The sequence below is a fragment of the Vipera ursinii genome (genome assembly GCF_947247035.1).
Source record: "Vipera ursinii genome assembly, chromosome: 3".
NCBI classification, from domain to species: Eukaryota; Metazoa; Chordata; class Lepidosauria; order Squamata; family Viperidae; genus Vipera; species Vipera ursinii.
In genome coordinates, this window is record NC_139516.1 from 47,213,909 (window position 1) to 47,231,601 (window position 17,693).

The following is a 17,693-nucleotide window of genomic DNA, read 5'->3' on the forward strand; positions in this document are numbered from 1 at the left end:
ACTATCAGCCACTAGATGACATTGGTAAATAATTTTTGTATTGCTTGGCTGCCACCGATTGCCCAGATTGTGCAACTACTGGGCCAATGCTGTTGAAACATTAAAGTTTAAGAAAGATATTTTGTTATAGGGATTGGCATAGGAGCTGCATACTATCCAACTCACAGTATGTTAGAAGCCAGGTCTCCTAAGACCAAAAGACACTGAAACAGAATTCCATCCTAGACAGGTTACAGCAGGGGTGTCAAACTAAATTTCATTGAGGGCCGCATCAGCATTGCGGTTGTCCTCGGGGCTGGGTGGTTATGGCCTGGGTGGGCATGGCCTACTGGGTGGGCATGGCTAAAGTGTGTATGGCCTACTGAGTGGGCATGGCCAGCTGTACATTGTTTGCATCAAGGGTGCCTATGGGGGCCTGGGCAGGAGTGGGACAGATCTGAGGGTCTCTGGCAGGAGGAGGGTCTCTGGGCCAGGGCCAAGGCAGTGGGGGCCGTTCCCTCACTGTTTCCAGGATGGCTTCGCGGGCTGCATAAAACCACTTTGCGGGCCGGATCTGGCCCCCGGGCCTTGTGTTTGATATGTCTGGGTTACAGAGACACAAGTGGAGGATCTTTTCAGTTGCACTTCTAAGATATCATGTGCATCATGTATCTTATATAACTTGCACATGGTATCCAGAAGCGGAATAGAAGGGAAAACATTTTCACAATGGAGTAGCTAAAGTCATCTTCAGGTTGCCTCACCCTCAGGTGGACACTGAGACCCAGATAATGACATATGGACATGTCCTATGGGAACAGGAATGGCTTTAAGTTAAGGCCAAGTAAGCACTGGCCAAGGATGCCAAAACACATCTATGTTATCCGTCCTTCCCAGTTACCCTGAAAATGCAAACCTTTGTGTTAATAGCAGAAGATACCATCCATCAGTGCGTCTTGGAGTATATACCCTTGAGCTACTCCTGTTAAAATGATTAGTGAGCTATCTCTAGAGGCTCTAGGGCAGGGGTGTCAAACTGCCGGCCCACGGGCTGGATGCGTCATGCCAAAACTGCGCCCACCCCATTGCCGGCAATGGAAAAAAAGTTGCGATACATCACGACATGTCATGTGACGTTGCGAGTTTGACACCCCTGCCCTAGGGAATGGCATTGAAGGAAAGGAGGAAAGAAGAACTGCTAGAAATGTAAGAGGGGCTTGAGCCTGGGCCAAGAAAATAACTCGAGAAAGTATCTCAGACAAGCCCTTACTTAGTTCACATGAAGATAAAATGAGGGAGAGGAAACACATTCAGACTTGCAAGAGTTCCTTATAAAAGATCTCGCAGTAAAAATAGTCCTGACCTATATTGCTTTGGTTTCTTAGTCTGGTCTCCCTTAGTGGGCTGATGCTATGCTTGCATCAAAACAAGGATACTATGTGGATTTGTTCATAGAAGACCTGCTAGTCTGACAATCTCAGTGTGTCCTGTCTCCTAGAATGTGGTGTTTGTAGCCTTTTAGTATACCTTTTGCACAGTCAAAAGTTTTTCACTGAAGGTTTAGTCATCATACCAACTGTTGCAATTCTTTTGTTTCTTGGACTGCATTTAATAGAAATAAAGAGAGTGGATACTTTGATTCAAGAAGGAACAGTATGATAGGAAAATCAAGTTTTGGGGGCGGGGGGAAGACTTATTATATTGTTATTATGCTTAGTCACACTGCCAGATATTTACACTCAGTTTGGCATTCTTATCCATTTGTTAAGTTTATTATTATTTTAATCTTTGGAGTTTATACACTCCCCTGCTATGTACCTCCAACATGTGCAATCTCATCTAAATATATATGTATCTAGCCTTTTAGGGATGGATGGATGGAGAGCTAGATATTTAAATGAGTACGTAAGTGCAGCAGAAAAATTATATAGCCTCCAAAAAATGAAAACATCATCTTGGAAATTAACCAAATGCTATCAGCTAGGAAAAAACACTGCAGAATCAATTGTCACTAATTCCATTGTAAACAAAATCTAACATATGCTTGTGTGATGGTTGCAAGCAGGTTTCTTGTAGCAGTCACAATCTGACGGGAGGGAAGTTCAAATGTAAGGTGAGAAAGTATTCACAGAAAGAATAGTGGAAGCTTGGAACCAACTTCCAGTGGAGGTAGTGGGTCAGTTATCAGTAACTGAGTTTAAACATGCTTGGGATAAATACATGTCCATCATCTGACAATTTTTTTTAAAAAAACTGAAAGGGCAGACTCAATTGACCACTAGGCCTTTCTCTGCCATCAGTTTTCTATATTTTTAACACATTACACGCAGTGGAAAGGAGATTAGAAAGGAGAGCCTACCATTTTAACTGAGGAATACCTTTTTTACCAATAACATAATTTAAGAGAGGACTTGATGACCCGTGTGACTGGAGCATTTTCAGTTCTGTGGGTTTGGATAGTACCAGTGATAATTTTGCATTAAAATATTCCATGTTGTGCAAATATTTAAGCCTTTTATGTCAAAGCATTTTCTATAAAGCTATGCAAGATTGCCATTTGTTCTGTTATTTCTTTTCTAATGTACTTTAGTTTTAATCCAGAAGACCTAAGGCTAGGAAGCCTTAACCCAGAATACCTAAGGCTAGGAAGCCCATGCCTCTGTGTGGCCATATGTGAACTAGGCCTTCATGTGACGTTTTGAGAAAGCAGTGAATGGGGTACACTTAGAACTTCAGAGACTTTGATCCACAGATTTGAGATAAGGTGCAACTTTACTCTGTGGAAGAATTTTCCTATGGTATATTGTGGCAGTCATGCAACCTTCCTCAATGTGATGTCTTCAGGCTATGCTAAATTAACAAATCCTTTAATTCTCATCCATTATGACTATAGCAAGCAGTTTGGGGAAGCCTGCTTACATAGTATAGGCATCTCTTGGGAGCATATCAAATCTTCTTCCTCTCTATACCTCAGTGTTATTTCTCATTTTAGTATAGTTTTCTTACTTAAGGTCTGCACCTCAATTTGCAACCAATCCATCTTCTAAAATACATTTCAGTTACTCTACACCAGGGGTTTGCAACCTTGACAACTTTAAGACTTGTGGACTTCAGCTCCCAGAATTCCTCAGCCAGCTATGTAGGTGGCAGAGGAATTCTGGGAGCTGAAGACCACAAGTCTTAAAAGTTGTCAAGGTTGCAGACCCCTGCTCTACACAATAAGACTGTTTCTTATTGTATAGCACCAATGATTCCACAAGACTTGCTACTTCTCTTTTCATTAAGGAAGACTTTAGGAAGGAGTTTAGGGGTTGGACTGGTAATGTTTTAGCATGGTTTTAGTTATATAGGAAGATATGTATTCAGTCATATGGCACCAAATTTAATTTAATTTTAGATTTTGTTTGCACCTTGATAGCGGTGGTGGCACAATTGGAAGTTCATTACTGTATAAGGGAATATCAGAATCAGAAGAGCAGAGTTGGAAGGGACCTTGGAGGTCTTCTAGTCCAACCCCCTGCATATATATAAACATATTACATATATAAACACACACAGTTTATTGACAAGGAATGTGTTGGAAGCATTAAAAAAAAGGATAACTAAATCGCATTCTAGGCTTTCAATGCCAGGATCTCTGTGTTCCATTGTGTGCTAACAGATTCAGGTATTTAAAAGTATATCCAGGGCTTTTTTTTGTCATAGAACACCCAGAACAGAGTTCCGGCACCTTTTTTGGATGAAACCTTGCAGGATAGGCAAGGCAGGTTGTATGTCATGTGTGAATTCCGGCACCTTTTTTAATTTAATTTTATTTTTTTACAAAAAAAGCACTGAGTATATCTATAGAAATTCTGCTATAAGTTTATATGAAATGCTCATAGAAGAATTATTTTCATTCTATAATTCCACTGCAGATCCTCTGAGAGGCTGTGTTCGTATAATTTTGAACTAGAGCGGAATACTGTGAAGATCTAACAAATAGACAAAGAGCACCATTTTTATAACAAGATGTATGGCAAATTGGATGGATCTGTTTAGTGCTTATGTACAGTGTAGTACATCTTTGGAGCCTTGTGCCCACTGCCTATGAAAGTAAGTTAATTTATGCAGGATAACAGAAGTTTAGAATTAGTGTTCTTCAATAATCTAATGCATATTTCAGTCAGCTAAATCATCGTAAGCAACACTGTGTGAATTTGTACTGGAATATTTTTTTCATACAAGGAATGTACTAAAAGATATATTGTTGTACTTTTAATTCATATCAGAAGTATTTTTTTTAAAGTGAATAAGAAAAATGAATAAGTTATTGAAAGTGGTTTGGGATTTTTGCAACTGACTGCAAGTACCCCATTTTAGTATTTCATGATGCATTGGTTCATCCTTTCAGAGATACTTGCTTAACCTAAACAGAGAAACAGCGTGACCATAGGTGGGTAGAAAAGCAGAGGGAACAGAAGAGATTTCCACCTTTCTGCCTGTTTCCCCACTGATGTTAATGGAAAGCTGGAAATCACTCCTTCTTCTCCTTGGCTGACCCTCAGAGTTGTCTGCCACTCTGCTAGGGGAGAGGGATAACAAAAGGAGTTGCAGACCACGAGGAAACCTGTACCTCTGCTCCCCATTCCAAAGGGTCCCCTCTCTCCAGGGAAGAAGAGGGCCACCCCCGTTGATTGCCAGTGCCTTTCAGTCAGCCCTACCTTGCTAGCAGCAACCAAATCACCCCCTCCTCCCTCCCTTGCCAGCTTCTATTAAGAAATTTCAAATTTTAGCCTGGGTTCCAAAGCAGCCAATTGCCACTTGCCTGTTGGCCCTTGCCAGCCCTTGCCACGGATGCCAGCCCTCTCATCTTCCCTTGTGCCATACAACCTACAAATTTCTGCTAAGTGGGGTTGGAAGGCATAGTGTTGCTGAAGCAGCCACAACTTCCCCAAATTTCATTCCAACAGTACTCATGAGTCCTGGCATTCTGTAATTTGAATAACCTTGGTTCAATAATTTGAGTTATCTTGGTTCAATAATTGTTGCCCTATATCTTCCAATTTTGCCCAATTGGAACTTACATACAAACAGACACAAGAATTTTAGTAGTATATAGATGTTATGAGGTGCTTCTGCAGATACATTGTGTAATTATGTAAACATATATTGTGCGGTGTGTATCATTGATTCCCAAGATTTGTTGCTCAGAAGGCCTTAAAACACTTATTTTCCTCAGGATTAAAAACTGTAACTCCTCCTTGTACAATTCATAATTATGTCATAATTGACATAATTTGTGAAATAAAACATTAAAACCTAGGTGAAAGATTTGTATATGTTCTCTTCCCATACTGCTAAGCTAATATGCAACATCAGGAAGTACAGTATATACTTTGAGTATATACTTTGAGTATATACTGTTGTGTAAAAAATCACAAGGACTTAATATAAACAGATGACATGCATATTGTGTGTATATCCTAACTGGAGTGGAGAGAATATTTTTCACTTTGAGAATTGAGGGGGGGGGGAATCCTTATATGAGAATTAATCATACTTTTTGTTGTTGTTAAAAAAAGTTACTTTAAGAAAAAGGAAAAGAAAAATGCACTGTGCTCTGATTCTGAAATGTTACTACTGTTTTATAAATAAATGTTTAAAGTAATGGACTGGAACAGAGGGGAAACAATCATTAAATTTATTTATTTAATATCAGTTGATATATTATTTGCCTGCTTTGGAATTGGAGGAGCTCATTAATGCATTAATACCACTTCTATTATAAATTTGCTTCTTACCACTGAAAGATAATATCCCATGTGGTGCGTGGAAAATGGCTTCTTTTGTAAACATATCTTTCCAATGATTTCAGTTTTCTTTGCTTGTCACAAAAATAATGTGGAAGAGAAAAATGGTATTATTTGTAATAAATCCTGAAAAGAACTATATTGTTATCCCTAAATGCTGCTGTCTTAGGAAAAAGCAATACTTGAACAATGAACTTATTTTGGTCTGAGAAAAGGTATGAGAACCACTCTATTGTTGAAAAACTGAGTAAAGAATGTTCCAATTACAGCAAGCATCTTTTGCTTTAAAATACTGTACTTTTCCTGTTTTTTTGACACTTATCAAACTATAAAAAGGTAAAGGTTCCCCCGTACACGCATGCTAGTCGTTTCCGACTCTAGGGGCCGGTGCTCATCTCTGTTTCAAAGCCGAAGAGCCAGCATTTGTCCGAGGACGTCTCCGTGGTCATGTGGCCGGCATGACTAGACGCCAAAGGCGCATGGAACGCTGTTACCTTCCCACCGTAGTGGTCCCTATTTTTCTACTTGCATTTTTACGTGCTTTCGAACTGCTAGGTTGTAAGAAGCTGGGATGAGTAACGCGCTCACTCTGCTACGCAGCACTCAGGATTTGACGTGCCAAACTGCCGACCTTCTGATCGACAAGCTCAGCATCCTGACCCACTGAGCCACCGCGTCCCTTTATCAAACTATATAGTTTGTCTAATGAAAAAGACCAAACAAATATTCCAGTCTACTTTCAGTATTTTTCAGCTGGAAAATATTTCAACATTCCATCAACCCTAAGGGGAAGGGGAGATTACATTGTGGTTCAAAGACTGAGGATAAATGTGTCATTTTCAATTTTAGACTTAACCGCATCCTATTGCTGTGCATCTCTTTGTCTGAGAGGCTGTTCTTTTAGTCAAGGAGGCAATCATTAAGATGGTCTTCTTATACTAAGTGGCAAAGTGAAAATCATTTTAAAAACTAAAGCCAGGAAGAAAAAAAAGTCCTTTATACCTGTAACTCTTATAGTGGTTAAAAAATTGGGCCTAGTCTAGGGGAACCTTGATTCAATGCAGCCATAATCATGGAAACTTGATGACTGAACTAATGACTCTCTTAGCCCAATCTCATAGAGTAGGTGCTGTAGAGATAAATAAAAATCCTCACTTCAAATCTAACAAAATAAAAAAACATGATAAATCTACCTTGAGCCACCTTCACAATGGTACCTATCCTGTGAGTTCCCTTCTCTCCATTTTCCAGGACCACCAACTGATCAGACTGACTCGGCTCACTGTTAATAGCAGCTGGAAACCAGTGACCTGCAATGAACATTCAGGGAGAAGAAGAGCTGTTCCTCTCCCTGGAGTTTGGCTTATGATTGACGGAATAGCAGGAAGCCAGCAATGGACAAAGATCCTCCTCACAGTAGAGGAGGGGAAAGAGGAGGGAGGGGTATTTGACTGTGAAGTATGTGAATAGGGACAGGTGTGTCCAGCTTCCCTCGGTCATACCTGTATTTCTGAACCACAAATCTTGGTTAACACTGATTAAAAGCTCCAAAAAATTTTTTAAACTGAGTGAATGTGCCTTAAAATGACAAATGAAGTTCAATGCAAGCAAATACAAATGAATACTTCTTTGTACATGCATGCACACAATTCTAAGCATCACGTGTACCTAAATGGAATTGGAACTGGGAGTGGCCATCAGAAAAGGGAGCTTATAATCATTGTAAATAGCTTAATGAAAATATCATCACAGTTTGCAGCTTCTGTTTAAACAAGTCAATTTTTAAATTTTTCTTGATTAAGATGTTAATACTTATTGAAACTAAATGTGGAGAAATGGAGAATTCGGAACTCATAAAAAAATGTTTCTTCGCACAACTAATAATTAAACTGGACTTTACCGTCATCAGATATAGTGAAGCCCAATTTAGACGGGTTTAAAACAACTGTAGAAATTCATAGGGGATGGGACTATCTTGGCAGGATACAACTTTTGTTAAGTGCTCTTCCAATTTCAAGATCTTTATCACCACTTTTTATCACTTTATTGATTTATAACATTTTAGTTTGGTTTTGTGAAAGATAAAGCTGTAAAACTATAAAACAAACTAATAAAGTCATTCAAAATTAAAATAGTTAACCATGAAAGAAGTTGTTGTGACTCAGGGCCAGCCTGTGGGTCCGACAGTATTGGATGACTCAGATGAGGGGGAGGGAAACGAACCGGCTGATGATGGTTTGGAGGCTTTGCAGAGCCCTCAGCCGGGGACCTCTTCTCAGCTGCGTGAGCCCGAGAGTGCGGAGGAAGATGACCCACAGCTGGCCCTGTTCAAGGACGCCCGACGCAGGAGGCAGTCGAGCAGGAACAAACAAAGAAAGGCTGTGGGACTCCTCGGGAGGAGGCACAGGGAGACCACGCCCTGAGCTCTCTATAAAAGGAGTGTTTGGGGAGGGGCTGGTTGCTGAAAGCAACTTTTCCGCTTGAGAAGACAAGCTCTTGTGTTTTTGTTAACTGCGTAATTAAATCTTGGCAGATGCCTTTTAGCCTTGGACGCTCTCCAGTCTCTTCTTTCTGAATAGGGGTTTGCCTTACTACAAGGCCAGAAGAGGGCTGGTTCAGAACAGTTTGCTTTCAGCCCCCCACCCCTTATTACTACGATGGAGCAGCTTCTTGCCGAGAATGCCCAGCTCACCCAGCAACTCACTTTGCTGGCAGCTCAGGTGGCTCAACTGCAAGCTCAGGTACATGCTGCACTCCCACCCAGGAGGAAATGTCAGATAGCTATGCCGGATAAATTTGCTGGTACTCCAGAACTGTTTCCTGCCTTCTTGGGACAATGCCAGCTTTTTATCAGCGTGAGAGCAGCTGATTTCCCCACTGACCGAGATAAGGTGGGATTCGTGTTGAGCCTTCTGTCGGGAGATGCAGCTCGTTGGGGCATGCCTCTGTTGGCACAGCCTAGCCCTTTGTTGGATAACTTTGGGGGGTTTTGTGACCATATGCGCCTCATGTACAAGGACCCGATTAAGGCGCAGACTGCCACCCGACGCCTGAAAGCTTTGAGGCAGGGTCAGCGCCCTCTACAGGCCTATATCAGCGATTTCCGGCTGCTTAGCCAGGATTCCGCCTGGAATGAGGCTGCGCTCGTGGATGCCTTTCAGGATGGCTTGTCAGAGGAGATGTTGGATGAGCTGGCCCGCGTGGACATTCCCTCAGATCTGAATGGGCTGATCCATCTTTGTCTGCGGATCGATGCCCGGCTGCAGCAGCGAAAGAGTCGCCGTGCCACCCCACAGACCCCTGCCGCCCCTGTTGTGCGTGAGCCCCCAGTCCAGAGGGAGGAGCCAATGGAGCTGGGTGCCGCCAGGTCCCGTCTATCGGTGACGGAAATGGACAGACGACGATCGGAGGGGTTGTGTTTTTACTGTGGGGACCCTGGACATTTGGCTGCTTCTTGTCCAAAGAAGCGTCAGCGGGCATCAGTGACCAAGCCGGCCCCGAGAAAGTCCCCTGCTTTGCTGTCGGGAAACGGCCCGAGCCCGATCTAGACGGTGTGATAGATCGGACGACCCACCACGACCACGCCGAGTGACGCCATTCCGATGGTGCCTGTGAACCTCCACGGCATTTGATTTTGGAGGCACGACTGATCCTTCCTGGCAAGCCAGAGGGGATTCCGGTCCATGCCTTAATTGACTCTGGGGCTACCACTAACTTTATGGACTCGGCCTTCGTGGCCAAATGGGCTGTTCCTCAGTGTCCGGTGGATCCGCCCATGCTAGTGGAGACTATTGATGGTTGAGTGCTCCTGTCCGGGCCTATTACGGCCGCCACGCAACCAGTGAGTATGGCTATCAGTTCCCATGTGGAGGCCATTCAGTTCTACATCACTTCGGATCTGCACTTCCCCGTGGTCCTGGGACTGGCGTGGCTCCGGGCGCATGATCCACATATCTATTGGTCTCAGAACTTGGTCACCTTCCCAAGTTTGCAGTGCGTGGACCACACCCGTCATATCTGTGCCGGCCAGGTGGAGGGCTCCTCAGGAGTTTCTTTGCCTCCCGAACTGTCCGACTTTGCTGATGTGTTCAGCGAGTCAGAGACGGACCAATTACCCCCGCACAGGCCCTATGACTGTTCCATTGATCTAGTTCCTGATGCGCCTCTCCCAGTGGGGCGTTTGTATTCCATGTCGGAGCCCGAGTTGGCTGCATTGCGGGACTTCCTGACAAAGAATTTGGCTCGTGGTTTCATCCGGCCCTCGTCCTCGCCAGTGTCTGCGCCCGTGCTCTTCGTCAAAAAGAAGTCGGGCGAGTTACGGCTCTGCTGTGACTACCGGAAACTCAACGCCATCACGGTGCGTAACCGCTACCCGCTGCCCCTCATCCCCGAGCTCTTGGACCGACTCCGGGAGGCTAAGATTTTCACGAAACTGGACCTGCGTGGAGCTTACAACCTCATCAGGGTTCGGCCGGGTGATGAGTGGAAGACGGCGTTTGGTACTCGCTATGGACATTTCGAGTACACGGTGATGCCGTTTGGCCTGACCAACGCCCCCGCTGTGTTTCAGCATTTTATGAACGACATCTTTCGAGATCTGTTGGACCAGTTTGTCGTGATTTACCTGGACGACATCCTGATTTACTCCCCGTCGCGTGAAGCGCATCATCAGCATCTCCGTCAGGTCCTGCAGCGCCTCCGGAAACATCGGCTGTTTGCCAAGTTGGAGAAGTGCCAGTTTTACCAGGTGACCATCGATTTCTTGGGTCACCGCATTTCTCCTGAGGGCATCGCCATGGAACCGAGTAAAGTTGAGTCGTTGCAGAGTTGGCAACCCCCACGTCGCGTGAAGGATGTTCAGCGACTTCTTGGATTTGCCAACTACTATCGAACATTCATTCCTGGCTTTGCTGCCTTGACAGCCCCCCTTACCCGGCTCCTGCAGAAGAAGACTCGGTTCCAGTGGAACGCCCCCGAACAACAGGCGTTCCAAGCTTTGAAGGACGCCTTCATGAAGGAGCCCATCTTGAAGCATCCTGACCCGCAACGGCCGTTTGTCGTGGAGGCGGACGCCTCCGACATTGCCATTGGGGCCGTGTTACTCCAGGCAGCGACGCCCAACGGTACCCTTTTCCCTTGCGCGTATCACTCTCGGAAATTGAACCCCTCGGAGCGCAACTATACCATCTGGGAGAAGGAGCTGCTGGCCATCAAGGCGGCGTTCGAGGCTTGGAGGCATCATCTGGAGGGGGCGCGGCATCAAATCGAGGTCTGGACGGACCACAAGAATCTGGAAAGCCTGCAGACCGCTCGGAATTTGAACCAACGCCAGATCCGGTGGTCCCTCTTCTTTGCGAGGTTTGACTTCCGGGTGCGGTACATACCAAGCGGGCACAACCAGAGAGCGGATGCTCTGTCCAGGAAGCCCGAGTACACCCGAGTGGAAGACAAGCTTCCGCCCAGGACAGTGATCCCCGTCGAGTCTTTTGCTGCGGTGCGGGAGCCGGTGGATATACGGGCTCGGATCCGGGAGGCGCAGCAGCAGGAGGCGTGGGTGGCTCAGCGGAAGGAAGAGGTGGGGCCAGATTCGCCTTGGTCGGTCACGGATGGACTCCTGTATTATCGTGACCGGCTCTATGTTCCAGGAGGGCCACTCAGGGGACTCGTCCTCAGCCAATGTCATGATAACCCGGCTGCGGGGCATTTTGGCCTGTTCAAGACTCTGAACCTGGTCTCCCGTACCTTCTGGTGGCCCCGAGTCCGACACGATGTCCAGTCTTATGTCACCTCCTGCGTCCCATGCAGGCAGGCCAAGTCAGCGACAGGGGCCCCGCCTGGTTTACTGCAGCCTTTGCCAACGCCCAAGAGACCCTGGGGGGCTGTGTCCATGGACTTTCTGACGGATCTACCCCCATCCTCCGGCTTCACGACAGTGTTTGTGGTGGTGGACATGTTGACCAAGATGGCGCACTTCATCCCCTGTCGCGGCTTACCGTCAGCTCGCGCCACTAGTCGCATGTTCATCCAACAGGTGTTCCGGCTGCACGGCCTTCCCGATAGGGTCGTCTCCGATAGGGGGGCCCAGTTTACAGCCCGCTTCTGGCAGGAGTTGATGCGGGCGTTGGACATTAAGGTTTGCCTCTCGTCCGCGCATCATCCTCAGACCGACGGGGGTACCGAGGAGGTCATCGGCATCTTAGAGCAGTATCTGCGCTGCTATGTTAACCTGCAGCAGGACAATTGGGTGGACTATTTGGCCATAGCCGAGTTTGCCTTTAACAACTCGCAGCACACCTCCACGCAGATGACACCGTTCTTGGCCAACATGGGTTATCACCCCAGGTTTTTCCCCCTTTCTCCCGTGGACTCACCGGAGCCGGCAGCGAACGAATTCATGGCGGAATTACAGGCGATCCATCGGTTGGTGCGACGGCAGCTGGAGAAGGCCAAGGCCGACTACAAGAGGTTCGCCGATCGGTCGAGAAGGCATACGCCTCCATTATCGGTGGGGGATCGGGTCTGGCTGTCCACCAGAAACCTACCATCCACTCGGCCGGCGAGGAAGCTGGACCACCGTTACCTTGGACCGTTCCCAGTCGAGGCCGTCATCAACCCGGTCACCTATCGTTTAACTCTGCCACGTTCCCTGCGCGTGCACCCCGTCTTCCATCGGTCCTTGTTGGTCCCCGAACAACCGGCTTGTCCACTTCGCCAAGCGGAACCTCCCCCATCAGGACCTCGTGATGGCGACAGCACCCCCGAGTACGAGGTCGCCAGCATCAGGGATTCCCGCTGGCTGAAAGGTCGCTTCCAGTACCTGATCGAGTGGAAAGGGTACGGGCCGGAGGACTTCACATGGGAAGACGCGACCGCCGTTCATGCCCCTGCGTTGGTGACTGCTTTTCACGAACAGTTCCCATCCCGACCGCATCCGGATCGGCAGACCCGGGGGAAGGGCCCTGCGGTGCGGGATAGTGTTGTGACTCAGGGCCAGCCTGTGGGTCCGACAGCCGGCTCCGATGTATCGGATGACTCAGATGAGGGGGAGGGAAACAAACCGGCTGATGATGGTTTGGAGGCTTTGCAGAGCCCTCAGCCGGGGACCTCTTCTCAGCTGCGTGAGCCCGAGAGTGCGGAGGAAGATGACCCACAGCTGGCCCTGTTCAAGGACGCCCGACGCAGGAGGCAGTCGAGCAGGAACAAACAAAGAAAGGCTGTGGGACTCCTCGGGAGGAGGCACAGGGAGACCACGCCCTGAGCTCTCTATAAAAGGAGTGTTTGGGGAGGGGCTGGTTGCTGAAAGCAACTTTTCCGCTTGAGAAGACAAGCTCTTGTGTTTTTGTTAACTGCGTAATTAAATCTTGGCAGATGCCTTTTAGCCTTGGACGCTCTCCAGTCTCTTCTTTCTGAATAGGGGTTTGCCTTACTACAAGGCCAGAAGAGGGCTGGTTCAGAACAGAAGTGTATAAAATGATACAGTAATATAAGCTTAGTCAAAATCCAGGGAAACAGACATATTAGTGTAGATACTAAAAATGCTTAAACTTGGTGCCCATTATAAATGGTCCGGATGGGAATTCCACAATCAGAATATTTGCATTATGAATATGCTTTCTTGGGTTATTGCATAACAAAAAATTGGCAAATGCTATATCCTGAAGGATATATTAGGCGCAACTTACAACGTATGGAAGGGTAGTGTCTTAAAGAGGGCCTCTTTACATACACCAATCCCCTGGATCTTCAATTTTCTCAATTTATTCATGATGCCAATCCACTCAGCGTATGTTTGTTCTTCACCAAACAAACAAACAAAAAACAAATACCTGCTTTTTGGACCTTGTTTGTGGTTTCTTAGTTAGCTTTTATAATTTTCCATTATGCCTATGATTTAGTTTCATAAATCGTCCATGCTGCATATGTTTCTTTACAACATATGCATACATAAACAGGTGTATGTATAAATAAGAACACATTTTAACAAGAAAAATCTTTTCCTGCTGCTTCATCAGATGAGGAGATGGGGGTGGGGAACCCAGCCTGTGATAGAGTGGGAGAGGCAAGTAGATCTGCAATGTGAAATAATTTGGAAAGGGTTGCTGTCTTTTCTGAATATTTTTCCCAGGAAATCTGCACAGTTTAAATTCTTTAAGCAAATTGTGCTTATGGACTAAGAGCACCAGATGGTGCTGTTAGCATGGCATCCAGGAGTTTTTAACTGCCATCTGGTTTCAAGCTCAGATTTTTCCTATGTTCACATTTAAGTATAATTTTTCTGTACTGAATCTTCTGCATGGCATATCAAATTGACATACTAGTACTTGCCATTCCTTTCACTTTCAGAAAGAAAGAAGTGCAAACAACTACTAAAACTGCTTTATTTCAGCTTGGCTACTTAGCGTATGAGTTTTTATTTCTCCCTTTTTAGCATTTTTAAAAATAAATTCAAATCCCACAGAAGTTAATATAAGGGTCGGAATGGGGAGGCAACTATCAGAATAATCAATAATTAACCAAATACAACCTTAAGAAAAATAGCTTAAGGCTGATTTATGTTAGTAATTACATATACTGTATGTTTACTCAAAAGTAAGTCCTATTGGATTTAATTAGATTGTGACTAGGGAAAAATTTATAGACTTGCAGCCAAACTTTGGTCTTTTGATCTTTTGCAATATTATATTGATTGACTAATTTAATTTATAAGCTATCCCACTTCAGAATGAATGAATGAATGAACCTGTATATCATATTTCAGATGAAGTGATCAAACTGTGTCTGCAAACCGATAGATACTTTTTTTGGAGTAAGATAATTAAAGCCAATTGCCTTATAAAAGTGTTCCTTACCCTGTTTCTGTCTAGAGCAGTTCAGTCAAGTATAATCTAAAATACAGACCAGAAGACACTAGTTTAGGAAACACTTATTGGCATGATTGATTGTGAGGAGTCTTCGAAAGCATCACATCAATGTTAAGTAGTATAATATATCAGTTTAAGGATGAAATCCAGAATATAGTAAAAGCTCTGGGGCATTTCCAGATAAACAGCTGAAATCTTGTTATCCTACAATTGAAATGAAACCAGGTTTGAAGGCCCGATTCCTTATTATGAGAATGCTATGGGAATGACCTTGTTTAATTCTTCAAGTCTGCAGTATAGGCAGAAAACCAATAGTCATAATTTCCAGTTATTGATCAACATATTAGCACCGAAATGCCTGAGCTATTTATTGCTCAGCTTTTGGTGAAAAACTAGGATGCATCACCCTGTCTATTGTTATGCAACCTCAAAAAAAAAAGCTAAAAGAAACGTACATTTCAAGCATTTTTATGTCTGGTCTTAGTGTTAAGCTTCTGTATCTCGGTGCTTTTGTTCAATGGTGCATTCAGCCTGTCACATTAGAATAGCAGGAACTGCAAGACAATGGACATGTGACATCCCTACAAGTAGCCACATTACTCATAACTCAGGATGCAGCAATATGCAAACATGCAAACTGCAATGACACTCACTTATTAATATAAGCACTGCAACTTCAGGAGCAGGAGATTGGGACAAAGCACAGAGAGAAGCACTCAGTAATGGCCTATTCCATTGGGTGTTTAATCTATTTCAGGAGCAAAATAAAATGCCATGACACTAAGGGATAGGTAGTGTCAGCATCCCATGGTAAGGATGACAATGGGGGTCATGTAAGCCAGGGGTCTTATGCTGGCTGAGGAATTCTGGGAGCTGAAGTCCACAAGTCTTAAAGTTGTCAAAGTTGCAGACCCCTGATGTAAGCTGTGCCTCTTGCAGGCAATGTAGTATAATGGGCCATGATGTCATTATACGATCCACATCACCCACCAGCTAATGTAAGTATATAAAAAAGCTAAATAAGACCAAAGAAAATTTTCCTCCAAAAAACATTTGTGAATAAATTCACAAGGATATAATTATATTAGCATCCCTCTTATTGTGTTCCACTTATTGTGTTACATCCAGAGAAATAATACCTTGGATACTGATAGTAATATATAACTTTCAAAACCCAGTAGCCATTGATTATGTTCCTAATCTCTGAACCTGATGGAAAATAAGGATGCAATTTAGTGAACTGCTCGGTAGAGGACAGGGATCACAGCTGTTGACTTAGCTAATTATGTAAAGCAGTTGTTAACAGCAGAGACAGAAGTAAGCATGGAAAGAAAAGATAAATATTGAGTAATAAAGAAGAAAAGCTGGAAAGCTCAAAAGGCAAGGCAAGATACCAAAGAAAAAGGTGGTGGCGATGGTGGTGAACTAAGATGGTAAAAAAGTAGCAACTGCTGATATAAGCTCTCATCTTGTGACAGCCTTAACTCTTCTGGTTTAATCCTCTGGCCCAAAAATACCATGCAGAGTGCAACAAAAGAATCCAGACTAGCCCTAGTAATGATACTAGGATCCATAAATCCAACAAAACAGATGTATATATGAAAGGGAAAGGAAAGGAATCCCTTGCTCCCTATTGCAAAGACAATAAAAAATGTGAGTAACCAATCTACAGCTTCAGGACTCCTTTCATTTCAAAAATTATGACACAAAGAACCCGGTAACAAGACAGACCTCATCCATGACTTCCGAAATACTCAGCCCAAATCACCCCGGAACAAATCTCCGAAACTCCCCCCTCCCAAGTATTCATTCAATCTTTTCATGAGGTCTGCGTTTTTCTGCAAAACTTTGATCTTTATACGCAACAGCTAAGAGGCATTGCAGTTACCTCCAGCTTTCAATAAGCCCTTGATCTGCAAATCCTCCATGGCAGTCAGGGGATTAAAATGGCAGTAGAAGCCGGCCATGTTAGAATTCTGGTAGCCTGTCCCTTGATGTCAATAAGGCATCTAGAAGCAGTTGATACAGCCAACTACTTCTGTGTACTACAGAAAAAAAACAACTCCTCCTAGAAATTCATCAGAATGTCCATAGATGGAACAACTGCAAACTTACTGTGTCTGCCCTATCTTAGCTCCCAAACCGCAAAAGCAGAAAAAATGATTTGAAAGATTTTTCACTACTCACCCAGCTCACAAAATGTTAAATGCATAATTTTGAGTTTCAACAAGCCATTTCTTCCCACCAGACTCACACAAATGAGCAAATTCTTATGGCATCACATCCAAACTGTCAAGTGTTCTCTAAGAAGGAGTTAGTCCATTCTATGAAGATAATGATACAATAAAGTTCTAATTTTCAGTAAGAAAAAGAAAATAAAACTGTTTCCTTGTGCTATACATTTTAAGCTTTAGTAATATTGAAGTATGGTTGGAATAAGAAGAGAATCTCTGCTTGCTCTTATATGATCACAAAGAGAAAGTAGTAGAGCAAATAATTATTTGCTGTATAATGTCACAAGAAAAGAAACTAAGAATGTTTATAAATATAAGTATATAATGATATACAGTACTACATTGGACCCATTATCCCACAATTGCTTCAAAATGAGATGGGTGGCAAATAAATTTAATCAATAAAAATAAAACATTAAATGAAGGTCTACCTCTCTAGAGGGGAATCTAATGCTGGGAAAAGTGGAAGGAAAGAGTGGATGAGGAGTATAGCAAAGTGAATGGATTCACACTGGTGAAGGGTACACATAGGAAGGACAAGGTTAGGGACAGATCACTATGAGAAAATCTATATATTCACTAGGAGTTGACACCAACTTGATGACATTAATTATTAAACAATCAATAGTTCTAGCAAAGGATTCAGAATCCTAGAGTTCTCTGTTAGGGTAATGTGTTGATTAAAAGACAGAGTGTTTACTGAAAGTACAGTATGCAGCTAATACAAGTTCATTCTTTAGAAAGCAGCAGAGATGGTAAGGCAATCTGAACTGTTTAAAGTAAAATAGGTTCAGAATATGGTGGAGAATGTTTATTAATTTTATTCT

The 17,693-nt window shown here is 44.0% G+C and overlaps 1 protein-coding gene across 4 annotated transcripts in view; it reads left to right on the forward strand.

Annotated features, from left to right (window-relative positions):
* TFEB (transcription factor EB) overlaps positions 1 to 7,856 on the forward strand; it is a 96,686-nt gene extending 88,830 nt beyond the window's left edge. For 3 of the 4 annotated variants that reach the window (XM_083359863.1, XM_083359864.1, XM_083359866.1), the window contains one exon: positions 3,897 to 5,908. The gene's annotated coding sequence lies outside the window, so the exon portion shown is untranslated. Of the gene's footprint in view, positions 1 to 3,896; positions 5,909 to 7,022 lie in introns of those variants that run through there. The other variant, XM_083359865.1, reaches the window with a different exon arrangement.
* Positions 7,857 to 17,693: the final 9,837 nt, after the last annotated feature.